The 25,874-nt window shown below is 41.2% G+C and overlaps 1 pseudogene; it reads left to right on the forward strand.

Moving 5' to 3' along the window:
* Positions 1–11,446: 11,446 nt before the first annotated feature.
* On the forward strand, positions 11,447–12,282 carry LOC149991023 (carboxy-terminal domain RNA polymerase II polypeptide A small phosphatase 2 pseudogene; annotated as a pseudogene).
* Positions 12,283–25,874: the final 13,592 nt, after the last annotated feature.

Raw genomic sequence — 25,874 nt, forward strand, 5'->3', positions numbered from 1 at the left:
CTAGAAACTGTTTCCCTTTAAATTTTCTGAGTAGAAAAAATAAATATAAAAAAATATTCTGAGTGAAGTTTAAGACTGTAATTGTTCTTTAATCGTTTAACAAAAATTAATATTTTGGCCCTTGCTGGATTGCTCAGTTAGTTAGAGCATTGTCCTCATACACCAAGGTAGAGGGTTTGTTACTGAGCAAAAGGGGGTTCATTCACATGGCGCCTTGCTGTAAAATCCAACAATTAGTGTTGAGGAAAACAGGTCTTTATTTACAATATTACAACCTGAGGGGTGCTCTGAGCACTCCTGCCGAGAGCCCTGTTCTCTCATGAGACCCAGCACTTCCCTTGCTCCCAAAAGGCTATAAGCCAAAAACATACCCAGATGTTTCCCATTATTTTTCTGCCAGCTCTCTCCTTCAGGATCTGTGGTACAATGTTATAAGCCTCCTTATGTTAAATAGTCCAAGAAAACATGCACCGAGTTGCACTGGATCATGGTTGTCCAGGTTTTAACAGAGTCCTTTCTGCATGTCCCGAGTTCCAAAAGTTAAAAAGTCCAGGTCTGTAAGGCAGAGTCCTTGGTGGATTTGGAATCAGCTGAAGTTGGCACAATCAAAACAGTAGCATGACTGCTTTTTTTAAAGTATATTTTATTGATTATATTGTTACAATAGTTCCAATTTTTTCCCCTTCGCTCCCCTCCACCCAGCAGCACCCCTCCCTCAGCAATCTCCCCCCAAGTCCATGCCCATGGGTCGTACATACAAGCTCTCCTGCTTCACCCTTTCATATATTCTTCTTCTGTTTAATAAATAAATGATTAATTAATTATTTTAACAATAAAAATAACAATCTGTCTCAGACTTAAGACTCTTTGTAATCTTATAAAGGACAATGGGCGAAGGTCTCGAGCTCCTCTATGCTTCAAGCTGGACATGGTCATCGTCCTACCTACCCTTGGTTCCAGAAATCCCTAATAAGAGTAGTGGTGTGGAGGGGAGGGTAGCCTTCCCACATGGGAAAGGATCGTGCAGACTCCAGTTCAGCTGACTGTCCCCGGACAACGGCATGCTTGGTTTAACAGGCTGGCATCCTTGTTGTATTCTGGGGGCAACATATTTGGCAACACGGTTAAAAGACATCATTCAGTCCATAACCACTAGATGACAAAAGGCAGGTATTCATTTTTCAATGTCCCACATTAGGGAAAAAAAGAGTATCTTTGGAGGAAGGTGTGCCAGATACATCTCACCTGTCCAAAACCCTTTTGCCCATTATACTTAGTTTGGGCTGAGGGAAATAGTTTAGGTTTCCACCCTCTCAGACTTCTGGGCTCTTTCTGTCCAAGCCTTTAGGATAGAAAAGAGAAACCAGTTTTAAAGTGAAGCCCACAGACCACCCCATACTTCACCAACCCAGCCACTTAGTTCAGCTTAACAGTTGAGTCTCAGGAGGCAGCGCTGCAAACAGGTTTAAGTGAGGCCTATACATACAATCACTCAGGTAATGAGATCATAGGGTTATGCTCTTTGAAAATAGAAAACACATGTTAATTTATGTAACATAATCCACAAACAAGTCTCTAAATCTGTAATACTATCTTATTGGAAAGACATCCAGTTGCAAGACATTTGACATTCCTCTTGCCTGTAAATGAAACATCTTTGATGATACCGCAGACATAGTTTAACTATCAAATGAAAACATATTTTATATGAAAAGAAGCTTTAAAGACGGTTAGCTGCACTACTTTATAGTCTACCACTGATCATTGTGATTTTCCTTCAATAAAGATTTTTCTCCCTAAGATTACCCTCCTTGTCATTAAACGGACTGCATTAAGTCCATTTTTAATTTATCCTGTTCATTTGCATAAACACAACAAGAGCAGAAAATGATCACATGATCTTTAGTTTTTCTTTGCTGGAACTTACACAAGGAACATTTAGGGTGACCTTCAGCCTGCCCTTCAGGACACAGAAGCAGAACCACATACCTGGCATTCAGCCTTGCCTGTACATAAGTCTTTTCCAAGTCCTTCTGGTTTTCTATTGTGCCTTAAGGTCCCTTCTAGCCACCTTTCAGGAAAACAACCTTCATTCCATCCCTGGAAAGATTGCCATGGACCGCACAACCAACCATGGTAACAGGCCTTTTATCTCGTGGGCTTTTATTACCATTGAAAGCCATTCCCAGTTCCTCAGGGCTTTTTGGTAACAACGAGAGCCCGAGCATGTCTCCTTTAGGCATGACATTTCAGTCAACGTCTTGGTCAAAAATCCTCTATTAACAACTGGTCTTATTAGTTTTATGCAAAGAAACTTATGTCATTACTTACTTCTTTAGAATGCCAAACTCTGGAGGGATCAGATAGGGAGAAAAATGTACAGTGTGAAGGAAAAACCTTGTCCTTCTAATATTCACTGAACTGGCATTTTCATTCTTTATATTTTCATTTTTCCCCCACTAAAATTTTTTTTCCATTATAGTTGTCCCACTTTTTTCCCTGTCTTGCTTTTCTGCACCCAGTCCCCCACTTCTCCCACATTCAGTCCCCATTCAGTTGTCCATGTCCGAGGGTCATTTATACATGTTCTTTGACTAGATCCTTCCCCTTCTTACCCCCCTCTCTCCCTCCCGTCTCCCCTCCTGTTACTGTTAGTCTACTCCTTGTTTACATACCTCTGGTTCAATTTTGCTCATTTGTTTGTGCTATTCATTAGTTTCCTGTAATAGGTGACAGCATAAGTTATTTTTATTTTGTTGCCTGGCTTATTTTGCTAAGCATAATTCTCTCTAGTTCCATCCATGGTCTTGCAAATGGTAGAAGTTCCTTCTTTCTTTCTGCTACATAGTACTCCATTGTGTAAATGTACCACAGTTTTTTGATCCACTCATCTACAGATGGGTACTTAGGTTGTTTGCAGCACTTGGCTATTGTAAATAGTGCTGCTATGAACATAGTGGTGCATACGTTCTTTTGAATTGGTGTTTCAGGATTTTTCAGATATAATCCTAGGAATAAAATTGCTGGTTCAAAATACAGTTCCATTTTTAGTTTTTTGAGGAAATTCCAAACTCTTTTCCATAGTGGCTGCACCAGTCTGCATTCCCACCAGCAATGCATCAGTGTTCCCATTTCTCCGCATCATCTCCAGCACAAGTTGTTTGTTGATTTGTTGATGATGGCCATTCTGACTGATGTAAAATGGTATCTCATTGTGGTTTTTATTTGCATCTCTCTGAGGCCTACTGATGTTGAGCATTCTTTCATATGTCTATGGACCCTCTGTATGTCCTCTTTGAAGAAGTGTTTGTTCAGGTTCTTTGCCCATTTTTTAATTGAGTTGTCTGTCTTCTTGGTGTTGAGTCACATGAGTTCTTTTTATATTTTGGAGATCAATTCCTTGTCTGAAATATCTTTGGCAAATATGTTTTCCCATATTGTTGGTTCCCTTTTCATCTTGCTGATGTTTTCTTTAGCTGAGCAGAAACTCTTTAGTTTGATGTAGACCCATTTGTTTATTTTTATCTTTATTTGTCTTGCCTTAGAAGATATATCAGTGAAAATGTTGCCCTGTTGGATATCTGAAATTTTCCTCCCTATTTTTTCCTCTAGGACTTTTATGGTGCTACTGCTTAAATTTAAGTCTTTGATACATTTTGAGATTATTCTGGTGTATGGTGTAAATTGGTGGTCTAGTTTCATTTTTTTGCATGTCCCTGTCCAGTTCTCCCAACACCATTTGTTGAAGAGGCTCTTTTCACTCCGTTTGAGGTTCCTTCCCCCTTCATCAAATATTAGTTGACCATATAGACCTGGGTTTATTTCTGGGCTCGCTATCCTGTTTCATTGGTTTATACATCTGTTCTTATGCCAGTACCAGACTGTTTTGATTACCGTAGCCTTGTAGTATAGTTTGAAATCAGGTATTGTGATTCCTCCTACTGTGTTCTTCTTGCTCAAAATTGCTGTGGCTATGCGGGCTCTTTATTTAGTTCCATATGAATTTTTGAAGTATGTGTTCTAGGTCTGTGAAATATGTCATATGTAATTTAATGGGGATTGCATTGAATCTATAAATTGCTTTGGGTAGTATGGACATTTTAATGATGTTGATTCTTCCCATCCATGAATATAGTATATGCTTCCATTTATTTTTTATCTTTTTTAAATTTCTTTCTTCAGTGTTATGTAGTTTTCTGAGTACAGGTGTTTTACATCCTTGGTTAAGTTTATTCCTATGTACTTTATTTTTCTTGTTGCTATGATAAATGGGATTTTTCTATTAGTTTCTATCTCCGATATTTTATTGTTGGTGTATAGAAATGCCTTTGATTTCTGAATATTGTGTTTGTACCCTGCTATTTTGCCAAATTCACTTATTAGGTCAAGTAGTTTCTTTGTGGAGTCTATAGGGTTTTCTATTACACTATCATGTCATCTGCAAATAATGACAGTTTTACTTCCTCTTTTCCATTTTGGATGCCTTTTATTTCTCTTTCTTGTGTGATGGCTCTGGCTAGTACATCCAAGACTATGTTGAATAGAAGTGACGATAGTGGACATCCTTGTCTTGTTCCTGACCTCAGGGGGAATGTTCTCAGTTTTTGCCCATTGAGTATAATGTTGGCTTCAGGTTTCTCGTATATGACCTTTATTATGTTGAGGTATGCTCCCTTTATTCCCATTTTGCTGAGCGTTTTCATCATACATGGGTGTTGTACTTTATCAAATGCTTTTTTTGCATCTATTGGTATGATCATGTGGTTTTTGTCTTTCATTTTGTTTGTGTGGTGTATTAAATTTATTGATTTGTGAATGTTAAACCATCCTTGCATCCCTGGGATGAATCCTACTTGATCATGGTGTATGATCTTTCTAATGTGTTGCTGGATCCGGTTTACCAATATTTTGTTGAGGATTTTAGCACCTATGTTCACCAGCGATATTGGCCTATAGTTTTCTTTCTTTGTTGTGTCTTGACCTGGTTTTGGAATTAGGGTAATACTGGCTTCATAGAACAAGTTTGGGAGTCTTCCCACTTTTTGGATCTTTTGGAATAGTGTGAGGAGGATAGGAGTTAGTTCTTTCCTAAATGTTATGTAGAATTCACCTGTGAAGCCATCTGGTCCAGGGCTTTTGTGTGCCAGGAGCCTTTTGATTACTGCTTCAATTTCACTAGTTGTTATTGGTCTATTCAGGCTTTCTGCTTCTTGATTCACTTTTGGAAGACTATATGTTTCCAGGAATTTGTCCATTTCCTCTAGGTGACATAGAGTTGTTCGTAATAATTTCTTACAATCCTTTGTATTTCTGTGGTATCGGTTGTGATTTCTCTTCTTTTGTTTCTGATTTTATTTATTTGGTCCTCTCTCTCTTTTTCTTGATGAGCCTGGTTAAAGGCTTGTCGATTTTGTTTATCTTTTCAAAGAACCAGCTCCTACTTATGTTGATCTTTTGAATTGTTAGTTTAGTCTCTATGTCATTTAATTCTGCTCTGATCTTGATGATTTCCTTTCTTCTACTTGATCTGGGCTTGCTTGTTGTTCTTCCTCTAGTTCTTATAGCTGTAGGGTTCAATTTTTTATTAGAGATTCTTCTAGCTTTTTTAGGTAGGCCTGTATTGCTATGAACTTTCCTCTCAGGACTGCTTTCACTGTATCCCATAGGTTTTGGGTTGTTGTGTGTTCATTATCATTAGTTTCCAGAAACTTTTTGATTTCTTCCATGATGTCATTGTTAACCCACTCATTCATTAATAGCATGTTATTCATTTTCCATTAGTTTCAATGTTTTTGAGTTTTTCCTTCAGATTGATTTTTAATTTTAAGCCATTGTGATCTTGAGGACACTTGATATAACTTCAATTTTTTTGAATTTGTTGAGGCTTGTTTTGTGTCCTACCATGTGTTCTATCTTTGAAAATGTTCCATGTGCACTTGAGAAGAATGTATATTTTGCTTCCTTGGGGTGAATACTTTTATATATATCGACTAAATCCATTTCATCTAGAGTGTTGTTCAGTGCATCAATATCTTTGCTGTTTCTTTGCTTTGAAGATTTGTCCGTTGTTGACAATGGGGTGTTAAAGTCCCCTACTATGAGTGTGTTGCTCTCTATACCTTTCTTGGAGTCTTTTAAAAATTTCCTTACATATTTACGTGCTCCTAAGTTGGGTGCATATATATTTATAAGCGTTATATCTTCTTGATGAATTTTTTCCTTAAGTATTATGAAATGTCATTCTTTGTCTCTTCTTATGGCCTTTGCTGTGAAATCTGTTTTGTCTGATATAAGTATTTCTACCCCAGCTTTCTTTTCATGTCCATTTGCTTGAAATACTTTTTTCCATCCCTTTACTTTCAGTCTGTGTAGATCTTTTATTCTAAGGTGGGCCTCTTGTAGACAGCATATATGTGGGTCATTCTTTCTAATCCATTCAGCTACCCTATATCTTTTGATTGGAGCATTTAATCCATTTACATTTAAGGTTATTACCGATATGTACTTATTCATTGTCATTTTCCCCCTTTGTCCTTGTGTTCCTCTCTGTCTCTCTCTCTTTCTTCATCTTAAAGCAGACCCTTTAGCGTCTCTTGCAATGCTGGTTTGGTGGAGATGTATTCTTTTAGCCTTCTTTTATCTTGGAAACTTCTTATTTCACCTTCCATTTTGAATGAGAGCCTTTCTAGGTGGAGTGTTCTTGGTTGTAGGTCTTTGTTTTTCATTGCTTGGAATATTTTTTGCCATTCCCTTCTGGCTTGTAGTGTTTCTGCTGAGAAATCTGATGATAGCCTTATTGGAGCTCCCTTAGATGTTATTTGTTTTTTCTCTCTTGCTGCTTTTAGGATTCTCTCTTTGTCTTTGAATGTTCCCATTTTAATTATGATATGTCTTGAAGTGGGCCTGTGGCGTTTCATCTTCATTGGGACCTTCTGTGCTTCCTGGGCTTGCATGACTCTTTCTCTCCTCATGTTAGGGAAGTTTCCTGTCATTAGTTTTTCAAAGAGGTTTTCTATCCCTTGCTCTTCTTCTTCTCCTTCTGGAATTCCTATGATATGGATATTATTATGTTTCATGTTTTCCTGCAGGTATCTTAGAACGTCTTCAGTCTTGTTCAGTCTTTTTTTATTTTATTGCACTGCCTGGAAGTTTTTGTCTACATTGTCCTCCAGCTCGCTGATTCGATCTTTTGCTTCCTCTAGCCTGCTTTTAATTCCTCTTTTTGTGTTCTTCAATTCAGAGTTCGTATTCTTCATTTCCTCCTGGCTCATATTCATATCTACTATGTCCTTTTTCATGCTGGTGTAATTCTCCATAAGTTCCTTGTAGTTTTTCTGGAGTTCTTTGTAGTTTATGCTGAGCTCATTCAGCTTCTCTATAATCCATGTTTTGAATTCCATATCTGATAGTTTTCTCCCCTCTATTTCATTTAGCACTCTTTCTGGGGATTCTACCTTTCCTTTTGAGGGGGGGTTGTTTCTCTGTCGTCCCATTTTTGTGACTACTATTGTTTGTTGCTACTTCTTAGAATGATCTGCACTTCCTGGCTCTGCCCTTGGTGGCGTCAGATTATGTACCAGTCTGGCTCTAGGCAGCCTGTTCGAGACTTCCAGGGATCTACTGCCTTAGTCTGTCTTCTTTAGTTGTTAATCTATTCAATCTGTGATTAGCAGTCAGGCTTAAAGACTGTGGGTGTGGCAGCTTAATTCCTGTAGTCAGGGCTTTTGCTTCCCCTCAGGCTGATGCCACTTTGAGGGGGGTAATGGTCTGCCTGCAGTACTGGGGATTAGTCAGCACTGGGACCCAGTCGGCTGCTCCCCCAGTTCTCCACTCAAAGCCATTGCACCAAACTCTCCCAAAGTGTCTCCATTCATCTCTGCCTTCCCTCTGTTTGAGCCCAGGATAAGTGGGGGCCAAAATATTTTCATATGTGATACATTTAAGAGCTCTTTTTCTCCCACTGTTTCTCTCCGGCTAGCAAGAAACCCCGTGGCTTTTCGCTTTTCACAGCTGGATACTATTTTACTTTCCACTCTGTTGCTGTAGGCTGGGAAGCCCAGCTGGGGGTTTAGACCCTGCCTTTCTCAGGGGGAACCCCCGGCTGCTGAGCTGTTTCCCAGTCCCTTCAGCTGCCACCCATGGGAGCTCAGTCAGCCCTTCCACGTCTCCGCACTTCCTACGGGTCACATTGTAATCTAGCGGCCTTTTCTTTCTCTCCGTGGTTATAAGACTTCTCTCCAGCTAGTGTTCGGTTGGTTATTCCAGATGATTTCTCCAAAACCAAGTTGTAAATCCAGACTGGTCTTGGGAAGATGTTAGTGTAGCTTCCACTTACTCCTCCGCCATCTTTGATCTCAGCATGCCTGCCATTTACTAGCCTAGGTCGCATGGCTGAATTATCCTTATGAACTATATAGCTGCTCCTTCCTTCACTCAGACCACATGGCTCTCTCTCTTTCAAAAATGCATGGTTTTTCTCTCTGCCTAATGCCTATCACCTTCTTTTTAAATCCTTGACCATGGCCTATGACACAGTGGGTGTGATAACCAGTTCTGGCCATTAACAGAAACTTGCACAGGCCCTGTAAGCTCTTCTGTTACCATTCTATGGCCAAAGCCCTTCCCATCTCTTTGGCACCATGGAATCATATGCTATTTTCAAGGACTTAAGAAGTTAACATCATTAAAATATCCACACTCCCCACAGGAATTTATACATTCAAAATAATTCCTGACTTCTGGTCAAGCAGACATGCTGTGTCTCCCTCCACAACTAAGAAGGAATACAACTACCTCAAAACTAGAAACAACTAGAAGTTCTAGAAAATCAAACTGCATGAAGTCCAACAAACAAAGGTATAAAGAAGAAATACTCATCCAGACAGGTAGGAGGGACAGAGCCGGGGTGGAGAGGACGTGGTGTAGTCGTGGCAGTAGTGATGGCAGCTACAGGCTCATGGAAAGTGCAGTCACATGTTTTAAAAAGTCAGGAGGGATACCTGGAGAGCATTCCCAGCTCCTCAGGAGACCTCACAGCTCATGGTCCCAGCACTGGGGAAAATCAAGCATCATTGCTTCTGACTGTGCAGAACAGTGGGTGTTGGTGCAGAGGAGGAAAATGCCGGTCTCTCAGCAGAGTCCGCTTGTTTAAAGGGCCCCCATGGTCCTAGAATGTCCGCAGACTCACCTACTCTGTGAACTACGGCCAAGGCAGCAGCTAGAGGGGCGCCAGTCTGGTGCTGAAGTGAGAGAAGTGCGTGGAAAAGGGAAGAGTGCTGGGCAGGCAGCATTGTTCCATCTTTGGCCCCTCCCACACATACATCGCCACAACGTGGTGAAAGAGGTCGCTCTGTACTTACTAATCCCTAAGGCTCCACCCCTTACAACATAACAGGAGCAACAGCTCTACCTGGGATTTGGAGGTGAACAAACACAGGAGCCTGTCAGAATGAGGAGACAGAGAAGTATTGTTACAGAAACAGGAGAGTCCAAAAATCCCCGGAATTTGTGGCTGGGGGATGGGGAGAAGTAAGCAGCTTTCTGAATGCTTCCACACGCCTGAGGCTGGTGTCTGGTGTCTTTCATTATGCAAAGTTGCTTGGATGCTTCCAAGGCCTCAGGTGGATGGGAGGAGTCTTGAACCAGGGGATGGTATGGAAAGCACACAGAGCCTACATGGGGTTCTGTGAATGGTCAGAACTGTTGGCAACACCCACTGCGTCAGAGGATGCAGTCAGGGATATATAGGCAGGTGCGAAAACTTTGGAGGGCGCGCTCTGGGGCTGTCTCCCTCGATGGCGGGTGTTCGCAGGGGTGCTCTGGAGAAGGAGAGGAGATCCACGCGGTTTACAGAAAGAAGACAGTTTGCAAGGAGGCTGAGAATCCAGGTGGTCCTGCATTGAGAGCTGGAGGGCACCACAGCACAGAAAGGACCTCCCCAATCAGATTGAGTGATTGGCAGCTGCTGGTAAAGCTGAACTGTGCCTAAGAAGTAGGGAAACGGTGTTTCTGACCTCCCTAAAACTGGCTAGGTTTGGTAGAGGGGAGGCAAGGATATGTGTAACTGTTAAATAAACAATTTTCTTTTTACTCAACTATAATATTCAGAGTTGTAATTCTGGCGGCGGGCAATCGGACCCCTAACTAAAGAGCCTGTGAGTTTGTTTTCAAGTGGAACAGCCCAGGGGTTCTGTAACAGTATGGCCCAAAAAGGGGGAACGGATCAAGGTTCCAGTGGGAGAACTAAGTGACAAGGAGATAGCCAACATAACTGATGAGGAGATAGACAACCTAAGAGACTCAGAATTCAAAACACGGGTGATAAAGGTGCTCACAGGTTTGACAGATATGTTTGAGTATGGCAGATGTATAAGGGAAGAAGTGAAGGCTATGTTAATGAAAGGAAGAAAAATCCACACAAAACCGATGGTGAAGAGAAGGAAATTGGGGTTCATATCAATGATTTGGAACATAAGGAAGAAAAAAAAACAGTCAACCAGTGCAGAATGAGGAAGAAAAAAATTGACAAAAATGAGGAAAACTTCCCAAATTTTGTGAAGGAGATGGACATACAGTTTCTGGAAGTACAGAGGGTCCTGAGCGAGCTGTACCCAGAGGGGACCATACCAGGACACATCATAATTGAGATGCCAAAGGTGATAAAGAGAGAGTCCTGGAGACAGCAAGAGAGAGACGGAGAGTTGCCTACAGGGGGGTGCCTGTAGGACTATCATCTGATTTCTGAGAGGACACTTTGCAGGCAGGAAGGGACTGGCAAGAAGTATTCAATGTGGTGAAAGGCAACCTGCAACCAGGATTACTCTATCCAGCAAAGCTATCATTTGGAATGGAAGGGCAGATGAAATGCTTCCCAGACAAGGGAAAGCTAAAGGACTTCATCACCACCAATTCATTATTATATGAAATGTCAAAGGGAATTACTTAAGAAAAAGAAGATTCAAAACTGAACACTAAAATGACAACAAACTCAGAGGTATCAACAACTGAATCTAAAAAATAAAAAAATGCAACTAAGCAAACCAGAATAGGAACAAAATCATAGGTATGGGGATCATTTGGAGGGTTATCAGCTGGGAGGGGGAAGGAGGAGAAAGGGGGAAATGGTGCAGGGATTAAGAAGCATAATCAGTCTCTTGTTTTCGCTCTGGATTCTCCATGTTGGACCTAAACTGAGGAGCCCAGATCTGCTGCTGGGGGATCAGTGCCAGGGACAACGGGGGAAGCTGCTGCCCAGGCTGCCCGTTCTCTGAAAAGGCTGCCTCCCTTCCTGGCTCAGGACGGGAATGAGAGCAGGGATGTGAACAGCTGTGGGAGTCCGAGTCTCGCGAGCAGGAGCCAGAGCGGGCCCCCACCCAGGCCCTCCAGCCCCGCCTAGCCTGTGCGCCCACCCTCCCATCCAGCCACCCTGGGGCCGTGGGATTGTTAGATGAAACACGGCTCCATCATCACCCAGGCATGGAGGGAAGACGCCCTGGTGCTTACCAAGCAAGGCCTGGTCTCCAAGTCCTCTCCTAAAAAGCCTTGTGGACGTAACATCTTCAAGGCCCTTTTCTGCTGTTTTCGCACCGAGCTCTCCGCATACAAGGAAGAAGCCAACACCATTGCTAAGTCTAATCTACTCCAGTGTCTCCAGTACCAGTCTTATCAGATCCCAGGGACCTGCCTTCTCCCAGAGGTGACCGAGGAAGATCAAGGAAGGATCTGCGTGGTCATTGAGCTGGATGAAACCCTTGTGCATAGCTCTTTTAAGCCAATCAACAATGCTGATTTCATAGTGCCTGTAGAGATTGAGGGAACTACTCACCAGGTGTACGGACTCAAGAGGCCTTGCGTGGATGAGTTCCTGAGATGGATGGGGGAACTCTTTGAATGTGTTCTTTTCACTGCCAGCCTGGCCAAGTATGCCGACCCTGTGACAGATCTGCTGGACAGGTGTGGGGTGTTCCGGGCCCGCCTGTTCCATGAGTCCTGCGTGTTCCACCAGGGCTGCTATGTCAAGGACCTCAGCTTCCTGGGAAGGGACCTGAGGAAAACCCTCATCCTGGACAACTCGCCTGCTTCTTCCATCTTCCATCTGGAGAATGAAGTGCCCGTGCAGTCTTGGTTTGATGACATGGCAGACACCAAGCTGCTAAACCTGATCCCAATCTTTGAGGAGCTGAGTGGAGCAGAGGATGTCTACACCAGCCTTGGACAGCTGCGGGCCCCTTAGCCTTCCCAGCTTCCAAGCAATGGTCATCCCAGTAGGGAACTTTCCTATACTGTGCCTTTATGATCAGCCTGACAGACGGAGTGGAAGCTGGATCATCTCACCAAAGGGGGCCTGGAAATAGAACTGATGGGAAAGAACTTTAGGACACGTCAGACCAATGATACCCCAAGCTGCCTACTCCCTGAGTTTGGTTTCTGAGATATGAGAGAGGGAGCCGGGTGTGTGTGTGTGTGTGTGTGTGTGTGTGTGTGTGTGTGTGTGTGTGTGTTGCCTTGCACTTAATTCAAGTATATAAGCATTTCAGGTTGGCAGGAAAAGCTGAAAGATTAGGATTATCCCCAAATTAGCTCATCTCCTCTCCAGTCACCCTGAGAGCCATTGCTCTCCTTAGGGATGAAGATTATTCCAGGCTCCATTGCCAAAGCCATGGCCTTTCCTCAGTGTTGTAAGGCTTGTGCCAAGAAGAAAGGAGAGGTCAGAGGCTGCTTTTAGGTACCCCAGGCACACTCGTTTTTGAAACCTTTCTCCAGCCAGCTGCTACAGATAGACAACAATTCTGGAAGATGAAAGCTTGTTTCCAGGACCAGTAGCCCCAGTGGCCATGAGTCATGCAACCCCAGGGCTGCACTTGCCCTGGGCTGAGTGCCTGGCCTGTGCTTTTCTGTGTCTCCTCAGGGCTTTGGTGCTGCACCTGCCTTCCTCACTAGCTAGCCATAATTCTCAAGCCCGTGGGGGAGGGGGTCTCCCTGCCATGGAAGAGGGCAGAAAATGGATTTCCATTCTTTTGACTCTTAAAATTCTCTTTCTAAACATGGGGTGTTGGGCCTGTTTTGTTTCTGACAAAGCTGCAGTCCTGGGCTTAAGGTGAATGTGTGGCACTGGGGGTGTCAGGAAAAGGAAAATCCCCAAAGCCATAAATGTGTGTGTCCCCTTAGCTTGTATGTAGATCAGCTGAGCTTGGGACTCTCTGTGAGTCTTCTCTTCAGGGATTCTCTGCTGGTGCTGGTGCAAGGACTTTGTTCCAAAGTCTGGGAAGGGCGCTTCCTCTCTGCCCTTCCTATTTCTTGGGCAGGACTCTTTCCTATTGTGTCTTACCCTGAGGCCTGGCCTGTGCAAAGCTCTCTACCCCATCTTCATTCTTTCTGGCTGTCCCTCTTTCTTTCCAGAGCCTCAGAGGCATTGCTTCTCTTCCTGGGCTGAGGGGGAGTGGATGTTGGTTGTATCATTACTTGGCCAGCCTATACACATGCCTCCTGCTTCTGGTAACAGGTACTTCACACACCTGCTCTTTGTGTGTCTCTTGCTTTCAAAGTTTCTTAAAAGTGAATGCTTTAAAAAAGAGTCACAAAATGGAAGTTTCCCCAGGAGAGAAAACAAAAGGGGAAGTGCTGTTGTAACCAGGAGCACAAGGGGCCCCCAAAATATGGCCCCACTTCAGCATCACTGCCTAAATCATGGCCTCTCCCAGGGCTGCATGAAATTCTCCCTTCTCTTCCTCCCTCTGAGGCATGAGGGTGTTCCTAACCCCATCTCTCTCTTCCCTGGAGTCAGGTGTTACAAAACATTTGTGCATTGTTTCAGGTGTGAGGGCACCTCCCACTCAGAATTCATCCCATTATCCTTTTCAGTTTCCACACACTAGGTCCAGCCTGAGGAGCTAACCCAGGCGGGGGAGCAGCAGCTTGGTGTCATGAGTGGTAGCTAGCTGACTAGTCTTTCTCTAATGTTACAGTGCCACCTCCCTGCTTTGTCCAAGGTTGTAAGGCTTTCTGTTTCCCTTTAGTGTCACAGAAAGGAACAGAGTCCCCAAAGCCCATGTGGTCATTTCCCCCATCATCATTCCCTGGTTCCCATGGGGTCCTCCTACAGGTAGGGGAGAGGGCTCTGGTGCTAGCTCCTGAAGGAAATGGGGGCTTCTCATTCTAAGGCCCAGGTCTAGTCCCTTCATCTTGATATTGCAGGAGGGGCCTTTCTCTCAAGGCCCACTCTTAAGGTTAGTTTAACCCTTGGGTCAAATCTGCCATCTGGACCCAGCCAAGCTTTTCTGACTAAAGAAGCAATAAGAGGCTCTAAGCTGGTCCAGTTCCAAGGACCCTTTCTGCCCTTCTCTGGGTCTCCATGTTCCTCCTGGTGAAGGAAGAACCTGTGCCAGCCCCTTTCCTGTCAGGCCTGTCCGAGTGTGACTCGTGACCAGAGCCCAGGACAGCATGGATGGAGCATCCCTGCATTTCTTGCATGAAGCCCTCTGCAGGCCTCACTCCCCTCAGAACTCTGCTGCCCACCTGCAGTTCCTCAACAGATAAGCCGTTCCCACTTCCCCAGAGAGGCAACAAGGCCAAATCTATACAGAGCCCATCCATGTGGACCAGAGCCACCCTCATTTGCTGTCTGATTTCCAGTTTTACCGTGTGTTAGGGGCAAGTGAAGATTGCTCCTGAGAGCAGTCAGGCCAGACTCCATTTTGGAGGAGGGAAAGATGGGGAGGGAGTTAGTTCACCTCAGGATCTGGTCTGGGTTTCCCACCATCCCTTTCTGTGTGAGGCAATTGGCCACCATTCTTGGTCAGCACCAATTTAAGCCATGCCAGGGATCTGCTCGTCTGCCAGGTTCAGTTCTTTAATGTGCCTCTTTAGGGACACAGTGTGTCTCTCTGATTGGGCTTCTAAATCAAAAGCCTGATGTTCGTGTCCCTCTCATAGGGGAAGCTTTGGACACAGGACCAGTTTGGAAAGGGTCAGGTAAGAGTTTTCACTCTGCACATTGTAGAGGGGACACTCTGTAGGCCCATGGGTCCCTTTTTATATAGAGAGGTTGAATAAATTTGCCTTCAATTAACCTGGGACCTTCTGTTTAGTTCCTTCCTGCCCCAAAGGTTTTGACCATTTTGTACATATATGAACTCACCTCTGTTAACAGTGGCCTAAAAGCTTCTTTGTGCTAAAAATCATGGGAAATCTAATAGCATCCAGTCCCTGGGAAATGGATGCCATTCTATTCTGCTACTCCTGCCCTGTTCCCGAGGCCTCATTCAGCAGGGCAGCTCCTGTCAGGCTGTCCTGGGTCCCATGGCCCACCCAGGCCGAGTGTCTGAGGAAAGTAAGCCTAGTTTCCCCTTGACGTCTTCAGTTGGTTACTTCACCATTGCTGTCTGTCAGTCACTTTGTAAAATGGGGTTTTAGTTTCCCACTTGTTTAACAGCAAATATTTTTATACAAGTGGAGGAGGGAAAGCAGAGATCTGTCCTGCTATCCCATTTCCTCAATGTAGGGCCTGCCCCTGCAGCAGACCCTCCAAACCCCACGAGCTTCTTTGCTTATAGTTATCCCAAGTTTGACTTGTTCCATGTCAGTGTCTCTTGCCTCTTTCAAGAAGCCATTTGGAGGGTGGGGGGTCTGCTTCCCACTGTGCCTGGGCTATGGGATTCTGACTACTTTGCTTATAGATTTCAACAAATTTGATAAATTTGTTGTATTCAAAAACTTGAAATATGGGATGCCATTAAGTGTCTGTTTATATTTTTGGAGTATTTGTATTACAATTAATAAAAGCAGGTTTAGCTTCTAAAAAAAAGAAGAAGCATAATTGATTGGTACAATATAGACAGGGGGAAGTTAAGAATAATATAGAAAAGGGTGAAGCCAAAGAACTTATATGCATGACCCATGTACATGAACTAAGGGGGGTGGGACTTCTGGAGGGAAGAGGGGTATTGGGCAGAGGGGAGCAAAGGGGAAAAATTGGAACTACTGTAACAACATAATAAAATATCCTTAAAAAAGACTCAACTATAAAAAAAAAACCTATTAAAATACCAATGGCATACTTCACAGAACTAGAACAAATATTCCAAAAAATTTATATAAAACAAGTAAAACCCCCCAAATAGCCTCTACAATCTAGCAAAAGAAGAATAAAGCTGGACGTATCACAATTTCTGATATCAAACTATACTACAAGTCCACTGTAATTCAAACAGCCTGGTACTGGCACAAGAACAGACATATAGATTAATGGAACAGAACAGAGAGCCCAGAAATAAATCCATGCCTGTATGAAAAACTGATATTTGACAAAGGTGGAAGGAGCATACAATGAAAAAAAGACAGTCTCTAATAAATGGTGTTGGGAAAACTGGACTGTTTTATGCAAAAACAAATAAAACTAAACCACCAACTTACACCATACAGAAAAATAAACTCAAAATGCATAAAAGATTTAAAGGGAAATTGCAAAACCATAAAACTAGAAGAAAATGTAGGCAGTAAAATCTCAGATATTCAATATAGGATGCTTTTGCCAATATATCTCCTAAAGCACTGGAAACAAAGCAGAAAATAAACAAATGGGACTATGTAAAATCTAAAAGCTTTTGTACAGCTAAAGAAACCATCAGCAAGATGAATAGGGAACCAACTGTATGGGAGAACATATTTGCCAATGATATATCTGACAAGCATTTAATCTCCAAAATATACAAAGAACTAATACAACTCAATGCCATGAAGACAAACAACCTAATTAAGAAATGCGCAAAAGACACATCTCCAAAGAGGACATACAAAGGCCTCATAGACATATGAAAAGATGCTCAACATTACTAGCCATCAGAGAGATGCAAATTAAAACCTCAATGAGGAGGAAGATGGCGGAGGAGTGAAGGGAGGCTGCTCTTTCTGGCTCCCAAAACCCGTCTGTAGTTTGGACTAATTGCAGACAGAACATCCCAGTGAACAGCTGGACACTGGCAGGAGTTGAGGCTTGGCACTGCTGGATTAGAGAAAACCATCTGGGAATGACCTGTTTGGTGAGGATAGCGGAGGAAAAAGAGATGAGACGGGGTTTCTGACTGGGTTGGCTCCCCGAGCTGTGGCTGGAAGTACACAAAGGCTTATTGGCGACCACAGGCTTCCCCAGAGAGGAATCAGGAGGAGAGTGGATCCCTGCCCGCTGGCAGAGATAGGACTGGGCCAGGTTGCATCTGGTGCTGAAAGACAAGAAACAGCGTACTGCTATGTATGTGAGAATGTGATTTTCTTTATATTTTTCTCTCATGAACTGCGGAGAGGGGAAGAAAGGTTGGGAGTGATAGAACATTCTTGAGGAGCGCAGGCGCAGAAGTGCGCTCGCCCACTCCCCAAGCCTCCCCTTGGGTTGTGCAGATGCGCACAGAGAAGTGCACTCATTCACTGGCCCCGGTGCATGGGGCCACATGTCCAGGTGCCCCTCAGACACAGCCAAATGGACATAAGATCAGTGCCCCAATGGGCACAGGGAGGGTCCACTGGGTATGCAGAAGACCGTACGCAGACACCCCTGGCCAGCTCCAGTGGGTGCCAGGCCGGAGCGCAGACCACTTGCTTAGGCTCTGCCAGTGCCCGCCCAGGTGTGTGTGGGAAATGCAGGAGGCTGCAGCGCAGGAAGAACGGGCGACGGTGAGTCACAGACGCTCATTTCCACTGTGCACAAGTGTCCGGGGCCCCGCCCCAAGGGGCAAGAGACCAACCTCCAGGTCATGGCTCCGCAGGCCTGAGGCTAACACGAAGGCCACCTTGCGTGCACACAAGCACCCCGGCTGGCTCCAAAAGGCACCAAAGGAACGCCGGCCACCGCTGGCGCACACCTCTGCTGCAAGGAACAGGAACCTTTGGCCTGCCTCAATAGACCACCTGTGGATCCAGAAAAAGAAGATTACACACAAAGGCTGAACTGATTAAAAACTTTCCTTTTATATATTTTTTTAATTTTAATTTCTATTTTAGTTTTTTTATTTGTATCTTATTTGATTTTAATTTTTTAATTTTTATTTTTAATTTCAATTTTAATTTTAATTTTTATTTCTTTTTTAAATTTTTTTCTTAATAAAATATCACTTTAATTTGTTTCATAACATCTCTCCTTGTCATCCTTCCCCTTTAATTTTGGTTTGTTTGTCTGTCTAGTTTAACCTCCCTTTCACACTAAATAAATAGAATATAACTACTATATAAATCTAATACTATACAATCCCACTTTCTTACCATACTCTGTATTCTTCCCTCTTTTTCTTTTATTATTATTAACAGACAATGTAAATATTACCTACTTTCTTGCATAACTCGACACTACTTGCTACTGTTATGAATATATCATCACCTCTCTCAAAAATCATATTTTTCCTCTTTAAGAACAACTCTGATCTATTCTTGTTTTAGTATAAAAGCCCTAATCTCTCTACATTTATATTAATACTGGCTCATTGGCTGACAATAGCGGGATAGAGGGTGGGGGATATTTTTGAGGGTGTGGGTTTCCTGCCTGGGCTGTGTGTTCATGTTTTTAACAGCACCTCCACAAAAGAACTCAAGACAATGTGGACAGAGCGACTCTCAATCAACTATCCAGAGGAAAGATCCTACCGAAGAGAATCTGAAATATAACCAGACAGCATAAACAAATGACATAAAGGGTATCCCAAGAACATCAGGCTCAGGAGACCAAAAAGACTGCACCACTGAAACCCCCAGATTTCCTATAAAAAATATCATATTACAAAGGTGGGAAGTCAAAGCAAACAAACCCAAAAAACAAAAACAAAGAAGAAGAATCCAACATGGTAAGACACAGAAACAACCTCTCAATGAAAAGAAAAGAGAAATACCCAGAAAGAGAGGTAGATGGAATAGACAAAGCCCAAATGTCAGACATGGAATTCAAAGCAATGGTGGCGAAGGAGCTGAATATACTCGACAACCTCAAAAACAGCTATGACAACCTCCAAGGAAGTTACCAACAGCTCCAAGAAAATGACAGGGAACTTATGGAGAACTACACCAGCATAAAAAAGGACATAGAAACTATCAACAAGAACCAGGGAGAAATGAAGAATACAATCTCTGAACTGAAAAACACAGTAGAATCAATCAAAAACAAGCTAAACGAAGCAGAGGATAGGATCAGTGAGTTAGAGGACAATGTAGAAAACAATTCCCAGACAATACAACAAAATGAAAAAAGATTGAAAAAATATGAACAAGATGTAAGGGAATTACAGGATAGCATGATAAGAAATAATATAAGGATCATCAGAATAAGAGAGGGAGAATAAGAGGAGCGTGGAATGGAAAAGTTGATAGGAGAAGTATTGACAGAAAATTTTCCCAACCTGATGAGAGAAAAAGTTACGCAAGTTAAAGAAGTACAAAGAGTCCCAATGAAAAAGAACTCCAAAAAAACCACTGTAAGGCACATCATAATTAAAACGGCAACATTCAAAGACAAAGAGAGAATTCTAAAAGAAGCAAGAGAAAAAACAGCAGATAACATACAAGGGAGCTCCGATAAGGCTATTGACTGATTTCTCAACAGAAACAGTACAAGCCAGAAGCAAATGGTCAAAAGTATGTCAAACAATGAAAAACAAAAGCCTACAACCAATAATACTCTACCCAGCAAAGCTCTCATTCAAAATGGAAGGTGAAATCAGGAGTTTCCCAGACAAAGGAAAACTAAAAAAACACATCTCCATCAAACCAGCATTGCAAGAGATGCTAAAGGGAATGTTTTAAGAAAAAGAAGAAAAAGAGAGGAAATGAACACAGGTACAAAGGGAAATGAATAAATACATGTCAATAATAACCTTAAATGTAAATAGATTACACTCTCCAATTAAAAGACATAGGGTAATGGAATGGATAAGAAAACAGAACCCACATATTTGCTCTCTACAAGAAACACACCTCAAAACAAAAGATTTACACAGACTGAAAGTAAAGGAATATAAAAAAAGTATCTAAATAAATGGACATGAAAATAAAGTTGAGGTAGCAGTCCTCATATCAGACAAAATGGATTTCAAAGCAAGGGCAATAAAAAGAGACAAAGAAGGACATTTTATAATACTTAAGGGAAAAAATCCATCAAGAAGATATAACACTGCTAAACATATATGCAGCCAACAGAGAGGCACCAAAATACATAAAGAAAATACTAGAAGACCGCAAGAAGGATATTAACAGAAACACACTCATAGTAGGGGACTTCAACACTCCATTATCAACAATAGACAGATCTTCGAAGCAAAGAAACACCAAGGATATACAGGCATTGAACAACACACTAAACCATATGAACTTAACTGATATATATATATAGAACTTTTCACCCCAAAGAAGCAAAATATACATTCTTTTCAAATGCACATGAGACATTTTCAAAGATAGACCACATGATAGGACACAAAACAAGCCTCAACAAATTCAAGAAAATTGAAATCATATCAAGCATCTTTTCAGACCACAATGTCTTGAAGCTAAAAATCAACCTCAGAGAAATAAATCAAAGACATCCAAATTCATGGAGAATGAACAACATGCTATTACGTAATAAATGGGTTAAAAATGACATCAAATAAGAAATCAAGACATTTCTAGAAACTAATGATAATGAACACACAACAGCCCAAAACCTATGGGACACAGCAAGAGCAGTTCTAAGAGGGAAGTTCATAGCAATACAGGCATGTCTGAAAAGGATAGCAAATCTTAAATAAAAAATATAACCCTAAATCTACAAGAACTAGAACAACAACGACAACAACAAAAAAGCCTAGGGCGAAAAGAAGGAAGGAAATCATCAGGATCAGAGCAGAATTAAATGACATAGAGACCAAACAAATAATTCAAAAGATCAACAAAACTAGGAGCTGGTTCTTGAAAAAATAAACAAAATCGACAAGCCTTTAACCAGGCTCATCAAGAAAAACAGAGAGAAGACCAAAATAAACAAAATCAGAACCGAAAAATAAGAAATCATGACTGATACCACAGAAATACAAACGATGTAAGAAATTACTACAAGCAACTGTATGGCAGGAAATTTGACAACCTAGAAGAAATGCACAAATTTCTGGAAATATGTAACCTTCCAAAAGTGAACCAAGAAGAAGTAGAAAGTCTCAACAGACCAAGAACAAAGAAGAAAATTGAAACAGTAACCAAAAATCTCCCAGCACACAAAAGCCCTGGACTGGATGGCTTCACAGGCAAATTTTACAAAACATTTAGGGAAGAACTAACTCCTACCCTCCTCAAACTATTCCCAAACATCCAAGAAGAGGGAAAAATCCCAAACTCTTTCTATGAAGCCAGTATTACCCTAATTCCAAAACCAGGTCAAGACACAAAAAAGAAAGAAAACTATAGGCCAATATCGCTGATGAACATAGATGCTAAAATCCTCAATAAAATATTAGCAAACAGGATCCAGCAATACATCAAAAAGATCATACACCACAATCAAGTGGGATTCATCGAAGGGATGCAAGGATGGTTTAATATTTGCAAATCAATAAATATAATACATCATCTAAACAAAATGAAAGACAAAAATCACATGATCATATCTATAGATGCAGAAAAAGCATTTGATAAAGTACAACACTCATTTATGTTGAAAACACTCAGCAAAATGGAAATAGAGGGAGCATACCTTAACATAATTAAGGCTATATATGAGAAACCTGAAGCCAATCTCATACTCAATGGACAAAAACTGAAAGCATTCCCCCTGAAATCAGGAACAAGATAAGGCTGCCCACTCTCTCCACTTCTATTCAACATAGTGTTGGAAGTCCTAGCCATAGGAATCAGACAAGAAAAAGAAATAAAAGGCATCCAAATAGGGAAAGAAAAGTAAAACTATCATTATATGCAGATGACATGATAGCATGCATAGAAAACCCTATAAACTGCACTAAAAGACTACTCGATATAATAAGTGAATTTGGCAAAATAGCAGGGTACAAAACAAATATACAGAAATCTAAGGCATTTCTGTACACCAACAATAAAATATCAGGAACAGAGAGAAAAAAGAAAATACCATTTAGTATAGCAACAAGAAAAATAAAGTACCTAGGAATAGACTTAACCAAAGAGATAAATGACCTATACTGTGAAAATTACGTAACATTGATGAAAGAAATTAAAGAAGATACAAATAAATGGAAGCAAATACCATGTTCCTGATTGGGAAGAATCAACATCATCAAAATGGCCATACTACCCAAAGCAATTTACAGATTCAATGCAATCCATATTAAAATACCACTGACATATTTCAGTCCTAGAACAAATACTCCCAAAATTCGTGAGGAACCAAAAAAGACCTCGAAGAGCTAAAGCAATCTTGAGACAGAAGAACACAGCAGGAGGAATCACAATACCAGACATCAAACAATACTACAAAGCTACTGTGTTCAAAACAGTCTGGTACTGACATAAGAAAAGACATATAGATCAGTGGAACAGAATAGAGCCCAGAAATAAATCCAGGACTATACGGTCAACTAATATTTGATAAAGGAAGAAGGAATATAAAATGGAGTGAGAAGAGCCTCTTTAACAAATGGTGCTGGGAGAACTGGACAGGCATGTGCAAAAAAATGAAACTAGACCACCAACTTACACCACACATGAGAATAAACTCAAGAGGGATCAAAGACTTAAATGTAAGCTGTAACACCATAAAAGGCTTAGAGAAAAACATAGGCAAGAAAATTTCAAATATCCCACGTAACAATATTTTCACGGATACATCTCCTAACACAAGAGAAATAAAAGAAAAAATAAACAAATGGGACTACATCAATCTAAAGAGTTTCTGCTCAGCAAAAGAATTCATCGGCAAGATGAAAAGGAAACCAACCATATGGGAAAACATATTTCCCGATGATATCTCAGACAGGGGACTGATCTCCAAAATATATAAAGAGCTTATATGACTCCTCATCAAGAAAACAGACGACCCAATTAAAAAATGGGCAAAGGACCTGAACAAACACTTCTTTGAAGAGGACATACAGAAGGTCCATAGACACATGAAAAAATGCTTAACATCACTAGCCATCAGAGAGATGCAAAAAAAATCCACAATGAGATACTACTTTACAGCAATCAGAATGGCCATCATCAACAAATCAACAAACAACAAATGCTGGAGAGGATGTGGAGGAACAGGAACCCTACTGCACTGTTGGTGTGAATGCAGACTGTTGCAGCCACTATGGAAAACAGTATGGAATTACCTCAAAAAACTAAAAATGGAACTGCCTTTTGCACCTGCAATTCCACTGCTAGGATTATACCCGGAAAATCCTACTCTAATTCAAAAGAACTTATGCACCCCTATGTTCATAGCAACACTTTACAATAACTACGTGCTGGAAACAGCCTAAGTGCCCATTTGTAGATGAGTAGATAAAAAACCTGTGGTACATCTACACAATGGAATACTATGTAGTAGACAGAAACAAGGAACTCCTGCCATTTGCAACAACATGGATGGAACTAGAGAGAATTATGCTTAGTGAAATAAGCCAGGCAAAGAAAGAAAAATACCATATGATATCACCTAATACAGGAAACTAAAGAACAATATGAACAAATGAACTAAATAGGACAAGGAGGAGAATAGCAGTCAATAGGGGGTAGGAGGGAGGGAGAGAAGGGGATAAGTAAGGGAAGGGTTTAGTCAAGGAATGTGTAAAAATGATTCATGGACATGGACAACGGGGAGGGATATGATTTCGGGAGTAGGGCTGGGCTGAGTGGGTGGGAGCAATAGGGGGAAAATGGGACAACTGTAATTGAAAATCCAAAAAGTAAAATAAAAAAAGTAAAATAAAACCTCAATGAGATCACCTTACACATATCAGAACGGCTATCATCAATAAACAAATGCTGGCGTTGTTACTTTCCAAACAAGTGTTGGTGAGGATGTGGAGAAAAGGGAACCCTAGTGCACTGTTTGTGGGAACGCAGTCTGGTTCAGTCATTGTGGAAAACAATATGAAGTATCTTTTAAAAATTAAAAATGGAACTTCCTTTTGACCCACTTCTGGGAATATAGCCTAAGGATCCCAAAACATGAATACAAAAAATATATATGCCTCCTATGTTTATAGCATTGCTATTTATAATAGCTAAGATATGGAAACAGCCTAAGTGCCCATCAATGGATGAATGGATAAAAAAAGTTGTGGTACATTTACATAATGGAATACTACAGAGTAGTAAAAGCAAAGAAACTCTTACATTTTTCAACAGCATGGATGGACCTAGAAAAAATTATGCTAAAGTGAATTAAGCCCATCAGTGAAATAAAAATACTAATGATCTCACTTATATGTGAAATCTAATGAACACAATAAACCAACAAACAAAATAGTAACAGAAGCTTTGATGCATTAAAGAGACTGATAGCTGCAGGGAAGGAGGTGGTGGGGGACTGGGTGAAAATGGTGAAGGGATTAACCAAAGAACATTTATGCACAACCCATGGGCATGACCAACAATATGGGGATTGGTGTGGGGATGGGGAGGGGGAGGTTGGGAGGAGGTGGGGAAAGGGAGAAAAAGGGGAACAACTGCAACAGCATAAACAATAAAAACAATTTGTAAAGCAGTACGTATATGAAATTATATGCCCAGGATAAGTTCAAATATGTAAAAGGTACATGAAAACAAATTTGGAAAGTAATAACGCCAAAAGGTTAATGGTGGTTGCTGTCTCTGAGTGTTAGAGTTATGAGTGATTCTTCTATTTCTTTTATACTTTTCTGTCTTTTTAAAATTTCCTACAGTGAGCACGTAATTACTTGTAAAATCAGAAAGAAAAAAACACACATTTTTTTTCCTAAATAAAAAGTACAAGCAATTCTCAAAGGCCCAGTGCCTAGAAGCAGACCTCAATGTGTTTTGAATGTTTCCAAGGCAGTGAACCAGGCAAAAGTAAGAAGGATGATTTCAGAGTCTCCAGGGGAGACTTGTATAGTTAGTTCCTAGGAAACCAGAAGTTTTAGCCACTCAAAACACATGTAAGTGTTTTTGGTGTGAATCAAAACCTTCCATTAGATATAATTGCAACAGCAGCTGTTACTCAACCCGTATAAACTATTTTTGGTGTGAACGAAAATTTTCAAAACATAGAAACTCTGTTAACTATTTCATGGTCATGTAGGTGTAAACCACATCCACCACTGGCCAGGTTTAGCTGCTCTAATAGAGAGGAAATTCCTGATGCTGTGGTGGAATTTACAGGGAAGGCTTAGCCAAGAATTACGATAACCCTTCTGAATGCTTCTTTTTCTTCTTCATCTTATTCCTTTAAGAAAAAAAAAAAAAAGGTAATTTGGAACTGATTTTAAAATTTGCCAGATTTCTTAAAATGTCAAAAGTGATCCATGCCCATTGTAATAAGAATAACAGAAATATATAAAGAAATATATAATCTCCTCATTTCTTCTGATTCCATCCACTTTGAAGAACCAATGTTAATTTGATGCATCCTTACACACTTTTCTTTATGCTCATATAGTATATACAGGCACACACACACACACACACACAGACTCTCTCCTCCACTTATGTTTTCTTTTACAAAAATGGGGTAATATTTTATACCCAAAAGAATATGATCATAGAATCACTTTGACTGTTTTTAAAATATGGATTCCTTGGCCCCACACTAAGCTTATTGAATCTGGGATTTCAAAGAAGTTCAGTGAGTTCTGAATCAGAAAGGTTTGATAAATGCTACTGTATATATTATTATGCAACTTTCTTTTATCTCTTAACAATATACCATGGTTATTCTTTCAAGTTAA

Source organism: Furipterus horrens, unplaced genomic scaffold (assembly GCF_987537825.1).
Source record: "Furipterus horrens unplaced genomic scaffold, mFurHor1.1.pri manual_scaffold_17, whole genome shotgun sequence".
NCBI classification, from domain to species: domain Eukaryota; kingdom Metazoa; phylum Chordata; class Mammalia; order Chiroptera; family Furipteridae; genus Furipterus; species Furipterus horrens.